Here is a 12,297-nt window from a genome sequence, read left to right on the forward strand (position 1 = left end):
CCCAGCCAGCATGGCCGCGGCTCTTTGTTGGTGCCTTGCCTCGCATTTCCCAGGACTTGGTGGGCGGAGAGGCGTCCTCACTTGTTATCAGGGATTTCCCGCAATCAGTAGTCTGTGCTGGTGAATAATCGTTTTTGAGGAAGTGATACGTAAACATAAGGAAGTATAGTCATGTGATGTTGGGGCCAAGTCATCTCCATAGTTACCTCTTGATGGAAGGCAACCTGCTCTGTTCCTCCAAGGCTGTCTCCTTAGAGCTGCCGCTTCTGAGGTCGTGGCCGTGGGACCTCCCTGTTGAGAGAAAGGGTGCTGTTTACTGCACACTGCACACTGGGTGAAGGACTGGGCTCTGGAGCCAGCCCCTGCCACCTCCTGACTTTGGGACTTTGGCCGGATTATTCAGTCTCAATTGGCTGTAAATTGGGATTGCGAGGATTACGTGAGATAATGCATGTAAATCACTCGGATGGTATTATAGCTGAAATGATAAGTGACAACTGATATAATACTACTCCTCAGGAGAGACTTACTCCAACTTTTCTTATGTAGAGGATTAAGGAAAGGCAGAAAGTAAGTGGTTTAAAATACTTTTTTTTTTTTTGGTCCAATGCAACCTTATTGCCCCAGAGGTTGTACAGGGGCGGGCTGGAGGTTTCTGCTCCTTCTCTCCTCCCTCTGAGGACGGACGCCTTCCGTACCTTTCTCCACGCCGGTGGACGCACCGACGCAGACATGGTTGGTGACTGGTTTGACTTTTGTTTGCCCTGCGTTACTCCGCAGCTTTTCCTGCGAACAGGGCACCACGGGCGCTGCTCTGAGTCAGTAGATCCAGATTGAACTGATGTTTAATAATGACATAATACCCTAAATAATACCCCATGACAAGATTTCTTTGGCCATTCCTCCACTATGGATTCTCAGAGTGTTTGTGGATCCTTATACACAACCCTTCAGATTCCCTGTTTTTGTTTCCAGTGAGTTTCCCCAAAGTGGAATTGCGGAGTCACAGCACGTGTTACTGACTTCGCAGAGGGACTGCGGTTACAAAAGCTGTCTCAAACTTGGTTGGTTCCCACCCTCTTACAGTCCAGTGGGGGTACAGATGTGCATTCTTTTCCCAGGGATCTTTTTTTTTCTTATGCACCAAGATTTCAGTCCGTGGTGATTGTTTCTCCAGAGAAGTTTGAAATCCTTGACATCTTGAGTCTTGGGTCTAAATCCAGAGAGCGGAGGAGGGGGCCTCTTTGCATTAGGTTCACTCTGTGTGATATTTGCTGTATTTATTCGAGATGAATTTGTCAGATATTGTTCATGTCTAAGCTTTTCAGCTCGTGGGAGCTAAGAGTCCAGTTTGGGGACGGACACGCTGGATTGCCCTCCTGTTCCTGCTGTGCTCACACCCTGCAGGGCTGCAGGCGTCCCCCACACGGGGGGAGCCATCCCCTTACACATAGTACCTTGTCCCCAGAGGTCCCCCCTTGCTCTGCCTCAGGCAGGCAGCTGGGCAGATTTTCAGCTGGAGGTCACCCAGGGTGATGGAACGGTCCTATCCTAACAGATAGCTTTTACCACAGTAGATTACCGCACTAGAGGTGGACAGGTAATGCCATTTCTTCGTAAGGTCAGAGAGCTACTTAGCCCAAATTGACCCCTGGTGCTGTGCATGTGTCTACTAAACACCCCCTTAGGTGCCGTGTGTGTGTCTACTAGGTAGGGGGAGGAGGGAAGAAAGAACATTCATGATGGCTTTGCTGTCCATGTGCACACGTATGTTTGCAGTCTGTTTATATGGAGGTATCCACATGTGATACCTCGTGACCACCTCTGTTTAGAGACCTTGTTTTCTCCCATTAGTAATTATCATTCGGTCCCATCAGCTGGGATTGCACAACTCTCACAGCTGACACTAGTTCCTACCTGTGTTCCTGCTTTCTCCCCTCTGAGTCACCGTCTGGGTTCCGGAGAAGCAATTGCCTCTAACGCTTCAGAGCCCTTGTGGTTGCCTGCGGGCTCCCTGGAGTGGGCGCCAATCTGAAACCCACGGGGCAACCTGTCCCGGTTGCCAGTCAGTGGGACTCGCGCTGGCATTCACATGTTGCTTCCTCGTGAGGACCAGCCTTAGCTTTGACCATTTTGTCACTCTTGGCCTGTTGGAAAGCCGTTTTAATTTTACTCTTGTGCTACTTCGCAGGCACTCGCTCTCTTTCCTTGGATTTCCTGCCCTGTTGGGTGAAATAACACCGATAACAAAGGCAGTGAGAACAAACACATGAACGGTGCTTGCGTGCACCAGCACTGTGCCAGCCTGTGGCTATTCCTAACTGCTGGAACCCTCCCAGCAGCTCGAGTGATGGGTGCTGTTAATACCCCATGCTCTACATGCGGAAAGGGAGGTGGCCGCTGAGCCCTGGTCCTACAGCTTGTGTGTAAGTGGCTTCTGTCTGGAAATGACTCCCCATCTGAGTGAGGCTGGCTGGTGGGGCTCAAGAGGCCAGGGAAGAGGGTGCTAGACACGCAGACCCTCAGTTGCAAGGACTTGGCAGAGATGTTTGGCTGCTGCTTGTGTTTGGCTAGGAAGTGACACAGATGAGTCCTCTCCTCTGAAAGTCCTGGACCTGGGAGGGAAGTTGAGGGAAGTTGGGCTCAGGCAGGAAGGAAACAGGGGAAAGGGAGGTGTGGAAACTTGGCTCCAGGAGGTCGCTTGCAAGGGGCTCTCATGCAGAGCCCCTCGGGGTGCACATCGAAGGGGAGGGCGAAGCAAGTTCAAGGTGTGTTTACTCTCCGAGAGTTGCTTCTGTTTTGATGAGTGAGTCATATGACCAGGCTGGAAAACCTCTTTGGCTGCTCTGGGGGTTGTGTTTCTGAAATTGGTTTTGGAGGAGCTTGTGTGCGGCGTGCTGGGATTGTCTCACAGTGTAGCACAGTGGGTGCTCTGGAAGGAAGCGTCCAGGTAAGGGCAGTGGTGGGGGGCTGGTGAGGGGAGAAGGGGGCACTGCTTGTGGCTGGGTCAGGACTCTGCTTCCCGGCCAGGCCCTCCACGTAGAAAGAACAGCCTGGGGCTGAAAATTGGTCACCAGCCCCAGGGGTCAATTTCTGCGGTATCGGAATGAAGGCTGATGTGGGTGAGCAAAGGTAGACCGCCCCCTCCGCCCTCTGTCCCTGCCCTGGCGTTTCACAGTCTTCCTCATAGAACACGCTTGCTTGCTCTGGTCATGGTTACTTTTATGTCACCAGGTTGTAGTCTCAGCCCCTATCTGGATACAGTTATCATAGTTCCCTGAGTAGGACCATGGGGTCAGATAATGTCCTTAGTGTCTGCGTGATTTGGGACACATTCTTAACCTCCGCAGCCTCTGTGCCCTCATCTATAAAATGGGGGCATTAGGAACAGCCTCAGGGCAATAGGGCTGTTGGAGAAAACGCTCTGCTGGGTAAATCCCGGCGCTCATCGTCGCCTTTTTAGTGTCTGGCAATTGCAGGAATCTTCCATCCTGGTTCCCGGCGGTGGTTAGCCCTGATGATCCCGGGCCCAGTCACCGTGGAATCGGAGAGTTGCAGATTCTAAGGTCTCAAAGAAGGGTGGAGTTTTAGGACAAGCATTCCTGGCATGACTAGACAGAGAGGGCTCGTTTGAGAAGCAGGCGGGAGTCAGGTCTTCTGACTCGGGGGAAGATGCCAGTGGGACAAGGAAGACTCCCTTATCTTATGCCTGATTGATTGGCCTTTGCACTGTATCCAGATCATCACTTTACTTGCAGAAAGATGTTTTCCTGCCACCTCTTAAACATGAAATGAGCTCTGAACTGTCAGTTTGATCTAGTTTTAAACATAAGTTTTGTTTTGGAAGGGCAGGAGAGGAGGGTTCAGTCGGAGGGAGAATTCTGACCCCCTTTTTCTGTAACATACAATGTGGGCACTGTTATATCTTTTACCAGGTTACTTGACAAATTGCCACTGAAGAAACACTTTATTAAAAAACCCAGCTTTTAGTATGGAAAATATCAAGCATGTACAAAACTGTAGAGAAAGGAAGTATAGTCATGACCCCTAACATACCTGTCTCCCACCAGCAACGGATGTCAACGTGGCCAGTATTCCTTCATCTGTACCCTGTCCCATCCCCCACCCCGTTATTGTTCAGAAAAATCCCAGACAACCTATTATTTTATCCATACATATTCAAGATGGATTTTGAATGCCTTAGAAGTTTCAGTAAAGTCAAAAATGAAACTTGCATGTTTTAAGGTTCTTCTTGTGGGAAGATACTGTCTCTTTTAGAGAAGGCAGTTATCCTCAAAGCTGGGGATGGGGAGAGGTGTTTTTTAAACAATTACCTGGCCGAGGGGTGCGGGTGGCGGGGGGGGGGGGGGGGGGGCTTNTCCCGGGGTGGGGGGGGGGGGGGGGGGGGGGGGGGGGGGGGGGCTGTTAAACGCCTTGTCTTCCCAGAGTCTGCTTCTGCAGCCCCTCCCCCCTGCTCAGTTGAAAACCTCAGCCTCCATACTCCATGGAGCTGGCTTGCTTCTCACCCTTAGGGCAGGAGCTGAAGTTAGGGGACCGCTGCTTGTCAGTAAAAGTGATTGCAGGTAATGGGAGCTTCTCCTCTCAAGGACCATTTTCTTTTGTTATTGTTATTATTTTTAACAGCCTTGGATGGGAAAAGCTGTTGAAAAGTAGATTTTTCTGCCTTTTCAACCAGAGTATGCTGGATAGTACTTACTTGCTCCTGTATACTACAGGGCGGTTTTTGACATGGTCTCCCATGCTGAGGAGTGCTTGTTTTTAGAGCTTGCCTGTCCCCTCCCTCCTTGGTGCTTTCCTCCCCCGTCATCGTGCCTTTCCTCATCTCCTTGAAATCTGCTGAGGGCCCCGGGGGAAGGCCCAGAACTGTGTGTGAACTGGGGGTACACCCCCTGGGAGGCTGGTGTTGTTTCCTGAGCGAAGTGGTGGTGTTGGAACTGAGAACCTGGCGCTCTTTGCCTGCTCTGGGGTGTTTTGGCTCCGCTTCCCGGTTTCCAGTGATCTGTCCCCGAGATGAAGTGGTTGTGTGGTCACGGCTCCTGGAAGGTGAGCTTGCACCCCGATGGGAATCTTTCCTCTAACTTCAGATGTAGCGTAACGGAGCCTCAAAAAGTCTTGTACATGGCTAGCACCCAGGAAAGTCGGAAAATGTGCTTTCGGACAAATTTCTCTCCACCTCACTGCTGAGTGTTTGAGGGTGAGTTAGGAGGCGAGAAAGGAAGGGATTAAAAAATGTGACCATTCTGCTTTTGTTGTGGCAGTTGCTTAGCAGCTGAAAGTTGGGGGTTTGCGTTTTACACCTTCCATGGTGATTTTATTTGGCTAAAAATAATTTGATGTATGGATATCATTTGGGCGTTCTACTGCAGTCACATGTATGGAAGAAATGAATGGTCTAATTCTCACCAAACCACACTGACTTCTTTTCTGCCCTTCTCTCATGGGGAAATCAGAGAAGCCATTTTCCCGACCACTTTCTTCCACCCCCCGTTCCGTTTCAACGTTCTCCTTTGGAAAGTGACACAGTATTTTTCAAACCCAAGCTGCACCGCACACGCATTTATACACAGGATGGACTAGTTGCATCAGCTTTTCCTCTCTCACACCCAGATGAGGGTTGCATAGTTCTGTGAGGTGTGCTTGGGAGCTGTAAAAATACGGGATGCTGGAAAAATTCCAGAGTCTGTTGGTCAATGTCCAATGCAACTGAGCAGCAGTTAGTTTCTATTAGTGATCTGAGATCTTGGGGGAAGAAAAGGCGAGTGTCCATAACATAGCTTGGCAAATAAAAAGAATGTGTGATGGCCGTGGTTAAGATTTGGATTTTAATTTCTCTTTCAAGTCCTTAAAGATTCCACCAGTAACTCAATAAAGAGGATTAGACTGTATTTGGTTGACACCGTGAAAGATCCCTCGACTTGTCATCCATTGTACTCAAAGATTTATTACGTCAGCTAAGTGACTTTTTCTCCGCCATGAGAAAACCATCTTTGCTTTGTGTTTGCAGCTTAGCAGGTTTTCCATGGAGAACGTTAGGGAAAGAAACGGGAGTAAAAGACGCCGAGAGGTAATCCACAGCTGAGAGTGACAGAGGCGACTTCCATGGTAGACATCTGGGGAGCTGACTGACTAGTTAGGAGTGGGGTTTAGAAGTGACTCAGCTTTCTCTGCGTCTCTGTCACGGTACTGTAGAGGAGAAAAGGCAGATGTGGTGCTTACAGAGCAAATATCCCGACAAATAGTTTGGGGCAGTCACAGGCACACAAGAATTCTGTTTATCGCCTCAGTTCCATTGTAGTTTTTGCAAAGAACTCCCATGGGGTGTCTCCTTTCTTGAGCTTCTGAGACCACCCCCAGCGTCAGGCACCTGAAGGTCTAGAAAAGGGACACTTGGGGGGTTGGAATTTTAGAAATCTGGGTTCAGTTTTTAGTCCCCCTACGGAGCACCGTGGGCTGAATAACCTTTCATTTTTTCTCTACGCGGTTTAAGCCTGTCTTAAGCCACCCAAAGTCAGACCTAGCTAAGGCTCCAAATTCCTCAAGTGTCACTGAGGTCCCCAGGAGGCCCTGCCCTAGCTGGGCAGCAAAAACTCCACTCTTTCAGGATTCATTCTTTCATCGCAGTGACAAATATTTATTTAGCTTCCTGCCATGTGTAAAGCTCCACGTTTGGTTTATAGGAGGCCACACACTGAATCGGACACAGACCTCTCCCTCCAGGATTCCCAGTAGGGAGCTAAGACACAGGTGGGAGTTTCTCCCGGGTGAGGGAGACAGGTGTGCCATCAGCTTTTTAGGGGCACAGCCACATAGGGAGTAAGACCAAAGGCCACTCGAAACCAATTTCCCGCGATGCAAAAATGAACCATTGCTAACACCAGGCACTATACACACGTTACTAACTGAGATAGGAAGGAGGCTAGTCTTGCCCACTCTGGGTGGGCTCCGTAGGACTATCCCTCCAGTGATCGACTCCTTCTGCCCTGGGTGGCAGTGCTGGGAGACGACAGGTTCATTTCTACTCTTGGTCACTTTTTCCCCAGGAAGGGTCGGAGCCTCTCAGAGCTCTGTGCTAAGCTCTGTATTCTTTGTTTTGCCCTTTTCTTTTCTTTTAAAAAGACTCCTCCCCCAGTGGTTGGTAAGGTGCTCCATGCCTTCTTTTCATACCTGCTTAGCTACTGGCTTGAAGCGAAGGAAAAGAGGAAGGGACTGTGCCCACACCTCCTGAGTGCCCCCCAAAACGTTTTCTCATTTACTGCTCACCAACAGCTGGGCAGGTGCGGTCTTTGCAGATGCATAAACTGAGGCTGAGAGANTGGGAAGGGTCGGAGCCTCTCAGAGCTCCGTGCTAAGCTCTGTATTCTTTGTTTTGCCCTTTTCTTTTCTTTTAAAAAGACTCCTCCCCCAGTGGTTGGTAAGGTGCTCCATGCCTTATTTTCATACCTGCTTAGCTACTGGCTTGAAGCGAAGGAAAAGAGGAAGGGACTGTGCCCACACCTCCTGAGTGCCCCCCAAAACGTTTTCTCATTTACTGCTCACCAACAGCTGGGCAGGTGCGGTCTTTGCAGATGCATAAACTGAGGCTGAGAGAGTCTTGATGAGTAAGTATGCCGCCCGGGCCTCTCCGGTTAACACCAGTGCTTTGTCTCCAGGTTTGCCCCTGTTCTTTTCCTTGCTGGTCCTTAGAGGTACTCAGCTTAGCCTCCTTCTGTGACGTGTCTGTCTCCAGCTCGGTCTTTAGCTCTGCTTCCCTTTGCTTCCAGAGAGAAAGAGCTTGGAGCCAGAGAGCGCTCCGTGTTTGTGGCGCTTGGATGGGTTTTGTTTTGTTTTTTTTTTGGCTTCTGTTTCTTATTCCCAATGACTTGCCTCTCTGAGGGGCTAGCATCTGACTCCCGGATCTGATGCTGCTTTTGTAAGATGCACCTCCGAAAAAGAGGGTTGATAGATTATATTTTGAAATTAGAAGAAATTACTGCCTGAACAAAATCGTGAGTCAGTGCTGTTAGTTTTACAACCCATAGTAACCCAAAAAGCCTTATTTTAACTTCCTGAGTGGGTATCAGCAACAACTGCAGCTCGTACTCTTCACTAGATGTATTCTTGAAGAGGAGATAAATGAAATCCTGCCTTTGGAGTTGCCTTTTTATTCTTAAAGGAGCTTTCCGTTTAAACAAAACAAACACGGACACGTCGCAGTGAACAGAATGATGACCGTCTCAGTTATCTCTTTTGAAAAGCCAGTTTCGTCAGGACAAGTACCATCGGAAGTACCATGAACATGGGCCCTTTCTAGGAGAGTGTGGTGTGTAGTTTCATGTTTTATAATGTGCACGTGGTGAATATGATGAGGCCTGAGCAAACCGCATGCGCCAGGCTTTTCACAGAGAACTTGCTAGCAGACTCCACGTCGATTCCGCCGTGTGGTGGGATGTTGTGATCCTGGCCCTCTCTGCCTTTCAACAACACGGCAGAGGATTGGGCTTAAAATACAGCGGGGAGCTGGGTTATGCCTCAGGCAGAACTGTGACCCTCTCTGGATAGTTCAAAGGTGGGTGAGTGATGCATGTCATGGATTCTCCAGGGGCTTACACATGGCAGGTAAATCCCAGATTCTTCACATGTTAAGATCATCTTCTCTAACCCTCTTGTTACAGGTGAGTGTCAAACAGATCGTTTGCCTGAGATAATTCATGGGTAGCCCTTCCTGAAGGCAAGGAATGTCTTAAATGAGTGCCTGGAAGTTCTCTCCAGAGGCGCAGCTCTGTGGCCACACAGGTTCTGGGTGTAGATGCCATGAGCTTTCTGTTTAGGGAAGTGGGGTGTGTGTGTGTGTGTGTGTGTGCGTGTGTTGAAGATGGAGGAAATGTGCTTCTTGCTCAGGAGGAGTTTGGGGTCCACCTGTCCTGCTGCTTCTATGGTGAGTCCGTTTGGTGCCCTGAAACACATGGTCTCGGATGGGCAGGACCAGCGGAGTCCATTGTTAGAGGCCGTACCATTCAAATGGAGCTGTAGGGAGGAGGCATGGTTGCTGCCTCTTCAGGATCTGCATGGAGGATTGCGTGTTTTTTAAAAAAACCTTTTGATTGTGAAGGTTTTGAGGCGTACAGAAAAGCTGAAAGGATAGTGCCACAGATAACTGGATGCCCACCGCGGAGATTCGTCCACGGTCAGCACTTTCTCATACTTGTTTCGCCTCTGAGTTTGTGTGCGGACTTGTGTGTGTTGTTTCCTAGCCACGTGGTTAGTAAGTTACAGGCATCATGATGTTTTCACCCGGAAGTGTACCCTTTGGCATCTCCTAAAGCCACTGTCTTACATGACCCGAATTCCACCACCAAACACGGAAGAAAATGAACCATAACACAGTCATCTCTAGTTCCTAATTTCTATTTCCAGTTTCTCTAATTGCCCAGGTCTTTTATAGCTATTTTTTTTCAAACCTAGATTTGATCAAGGGTCACACATTGCATTTTGTTTTTCTAACGCTTAAATCTCTTTTACTCTAGAACGGCTGCCTTCTAATCCCACCTTTTCAAAATTTTTTGGTGTGTAATAAGTATAATAAATGCATATTTATTTAAAAATTACTTTATTGTTGTTCAATTATAATTGTCTGCATTTTCCCTCCACCACTCCCCCAAACCCACCTGCCCCCTCCGCTTCCACCCTCCCCCTTGGTTTTGTCCATGTGTCCTTTATAGTAGTTCCTGATACCTTTTCAATTTTTAAAAAAGATTTTATTTATTTATCTTTAGAGAGGAAGGGAAGGAGAGAAGGAGAGAAATATCAATATACATTGATATTGTATATTGATATAGATTGCCTCTTGTGAGTCCCCTGCTAGGAACTGGCCTGCAACCCAGGCATGTGCCCTGACTGGGAATCGAACTGCGATTGGTCCGTAGGCCCACGCTCAATCCACTGAGCTACACCAGCCAGGGCACCTTTTCAATTTTTCATCACCTTTTCATCACCGTAACCTTTAGAAGGACCAGACCAGTTTTGATATGACTTTTTTGTTGCTACCTTCCCAAGGAAGTTTCTAGCAAATGAAGATTTAAGACAGTTTTCAGAACTAGAGAGTCAGGCATTTTGTAGGAGCTATCTTGCCTAGTCGTCAGATGTTGTACCTGATACACCACTTTCAGTAGCTAAGGCACTTTAATCTTTATTTGCAAAAATAATGTAAGGCAGTTGTAAAGTGTTAGAACCATTGAGAAGCCTGTAAAATACAAAGTGAGGGTTCTGGTTAATATCATCGCTGTGTGGCCCTGAGATAACAGTTCATCATTTTGGTGAACTTTACGCATTCTTTCTCATTTGTGCGTTTTCTTTTTTTGTCTGTCTAGTATAAAAACTGTGATCACCTATACACATTGTTCTGCAGCTTAGCTTTGATTTTTCACGAAGTAACTGGGCACGGTGGATGGAGTCCGACAGAACAGGTAGCCGGGGTTGTTTTTAATAGTGGCTGGGATGGATGTGCACCAAGCCAGCTGCATTCTTTCGTCGGTGTTTAAGATGGGACACACCCAACTATCAAAGTGCCTGGCCCAGGATTAGCGATGTGGCTTGTGCCCACAGAGCAAATATTTCCTTCTGATTGAGGCTCCCTAGCTAATACAGAAATTGAATCTTGGGGTTTTGTGCTCTGTGTTTCAACAAGTTGTGGAAATGTGTGAGTGGTAAACTCTTCAGGGCCCTGTATTTGAATTTTGGCTCCCTTTCTGTCTTTTGGGGGGGCAGGTCCCTCCATATTCTTTTCCGTAGCTATCACGAGATCATCAGGTTGGCTTACCTTGGAGGTAAACACAATACTCTGCCAACATAAAGCGATTTGGAAATGTTCATCTATTTTACCAAGCCAAAGTCTCTACCGGCAGGAGTATTTTAAGCCATCATAAAACATATACCTGTCACGCTAAGGAATGTGCTGAGAGCAGGCATCAAAGACCAGCCGAAGGAGTGTGGGGAGTGTGTTTTGCTGTGTTGTAGGGCTGTGCCCTGACAACTTGCATGAGGCCCGGGGTACTGACACGGAGTGGTTGCTGAATACTGAAGCCACTTTATTTATTTATTCAAGAATTTCTGCAGGTCGTTACCCGTATTTGTCCACTCACATGGCGGGGGGCGTGGGGGGCTCGGAGGTAGCTCTGTGGATGAAGGCTTTGAGGAGCAGGTGAACCTGCCCGACGTAGGGAGTCCAGTTAACAGAGCAATCGCCTCAACGCGGGAGGCGGTCCTCCGAGCTTGATGGACAGCAGGAAGGCGAGCGGTCTAGAGGCTGCCTGGCGTTTTTTTTGGAAGATAGGAGCCTCCCCCTGCGAGCATTGCAGGCGCTGGGTGGAATGGTGGGGCCCCTTGGTTGTGGTCAGCTGTGGTTGTGTTCTCCATGGCAATACTGCCCTCCCTGGCATTTGGAGGGGCACCAGGGAGTCAGGAAATCTCGTTATTAGTAAGCTAAATCGTCTGTGATTTGGAGTCAAGGCTTTTACATCAAGCATTTCGTAACAGAACAAAATAAAGGTAGGGTGGTTCCCCACATCCCGCTAGCTGTCTGACTATTTGGTAGAAAAAGGACAATGAAGTATCATGTTAAGCACATTACATGAGTTATATGTTTAAAAGTGTTTTTAAAAGGTTGCCCTGGCCAGGTGGTCTGGGGGAGCGTCGACCCGAACACCAAAAGGTTGCGGGTTCCGTGCCTGGTCAGGGCACACACCTAGGTTGCAGGGTCGGTCAGGGCATGTACGGGAGGCAACCAATCCATGCTTCTCTTTCACATGGATGTTTTGCTCTCAAATCCATGAAAAGCATTTCCTCCGGTGAGAAGTAAGGGGGAAAAAGTAGGAAGTTGCTGACTGTATTAAATGTGTATTTCCTCCATAGTCTGTTATTTATTCTAAGTCAATGGAGCCAACAAGAAAGTAAGTACTAAAAGATGAAAGTCAAAACAGAGGCAGACCATGCTAGTGAAAGGGAAGGGGCAGGGGTACAGAGTCAGGAGGAGCAGGGTAAGGCTTTGATCGGCGGATCATTGAAATCAACGAACCTCACGTCTTTCCGCTAGAACACAGAAATCACAAAAGCTACAGCGTAGGGTTATTCAGGAGGTTGATATGAGATAATACATGGTTAGAAGTCAAAAAAAAAAAAAAAACCTGGCCAGATTCCACTCTGATTGCTTCCTTGATCAGACAGGATTGCAGAGTGGAGGGAGCACGCACGTTGAAGTTGGGTAGACGGGTTTGGATTCTTCGCCGTGTGGGCTGCATCCTT

The 12,297-nt window shown here is 48.3% G+C and overlaps 1 protein-coding gene across 2 annotated transcripts in view; it reads left to right on the top strand.

Moving 5' to 3' along the window:
- The window catches only part of PTPN14 (protein tyrosine phosphatase non-receptor type 14), a 159,671-nt gene that overhangs the window by 50,694 nt on the left and 96,680 nt on the right, over positions 1–12,297 (top strand). The window contains exon 1 of one of the 2 annotated variants that reach the window (XM_037034870.1): positions 2,785–2,950. The exons of the other annotated variant lie outside the window; for it this stretch is intronic. The gene's annotated coding sequence lies outside the window, so the exon portion shown is untranslated. Of the gene's footprint in view, positions 1–2,784; positions 2,951–12,297 lie in introns of those variants that run through there. 2 annotated transcript variants of the gene reach the window in all.

This window comes from Sturnira hondurensis, unplaced genomic scaffold (genome assembly GCF_014824575.4).
Source record: "Sturnira hondurensis isolate 20B ecotype Veracruz unplaced genomic scaffold, ASM1482457v3 Scaffold0022215, whole genome shotgun sequence".
Classification (NCBI taxonomy): domain Eukaryota; kingdom Metazoa; phylum Chordata; class Mammalia; order Chiroptera; family Phyllostomidae; genus Sturnira; species Sturnira hondurensis.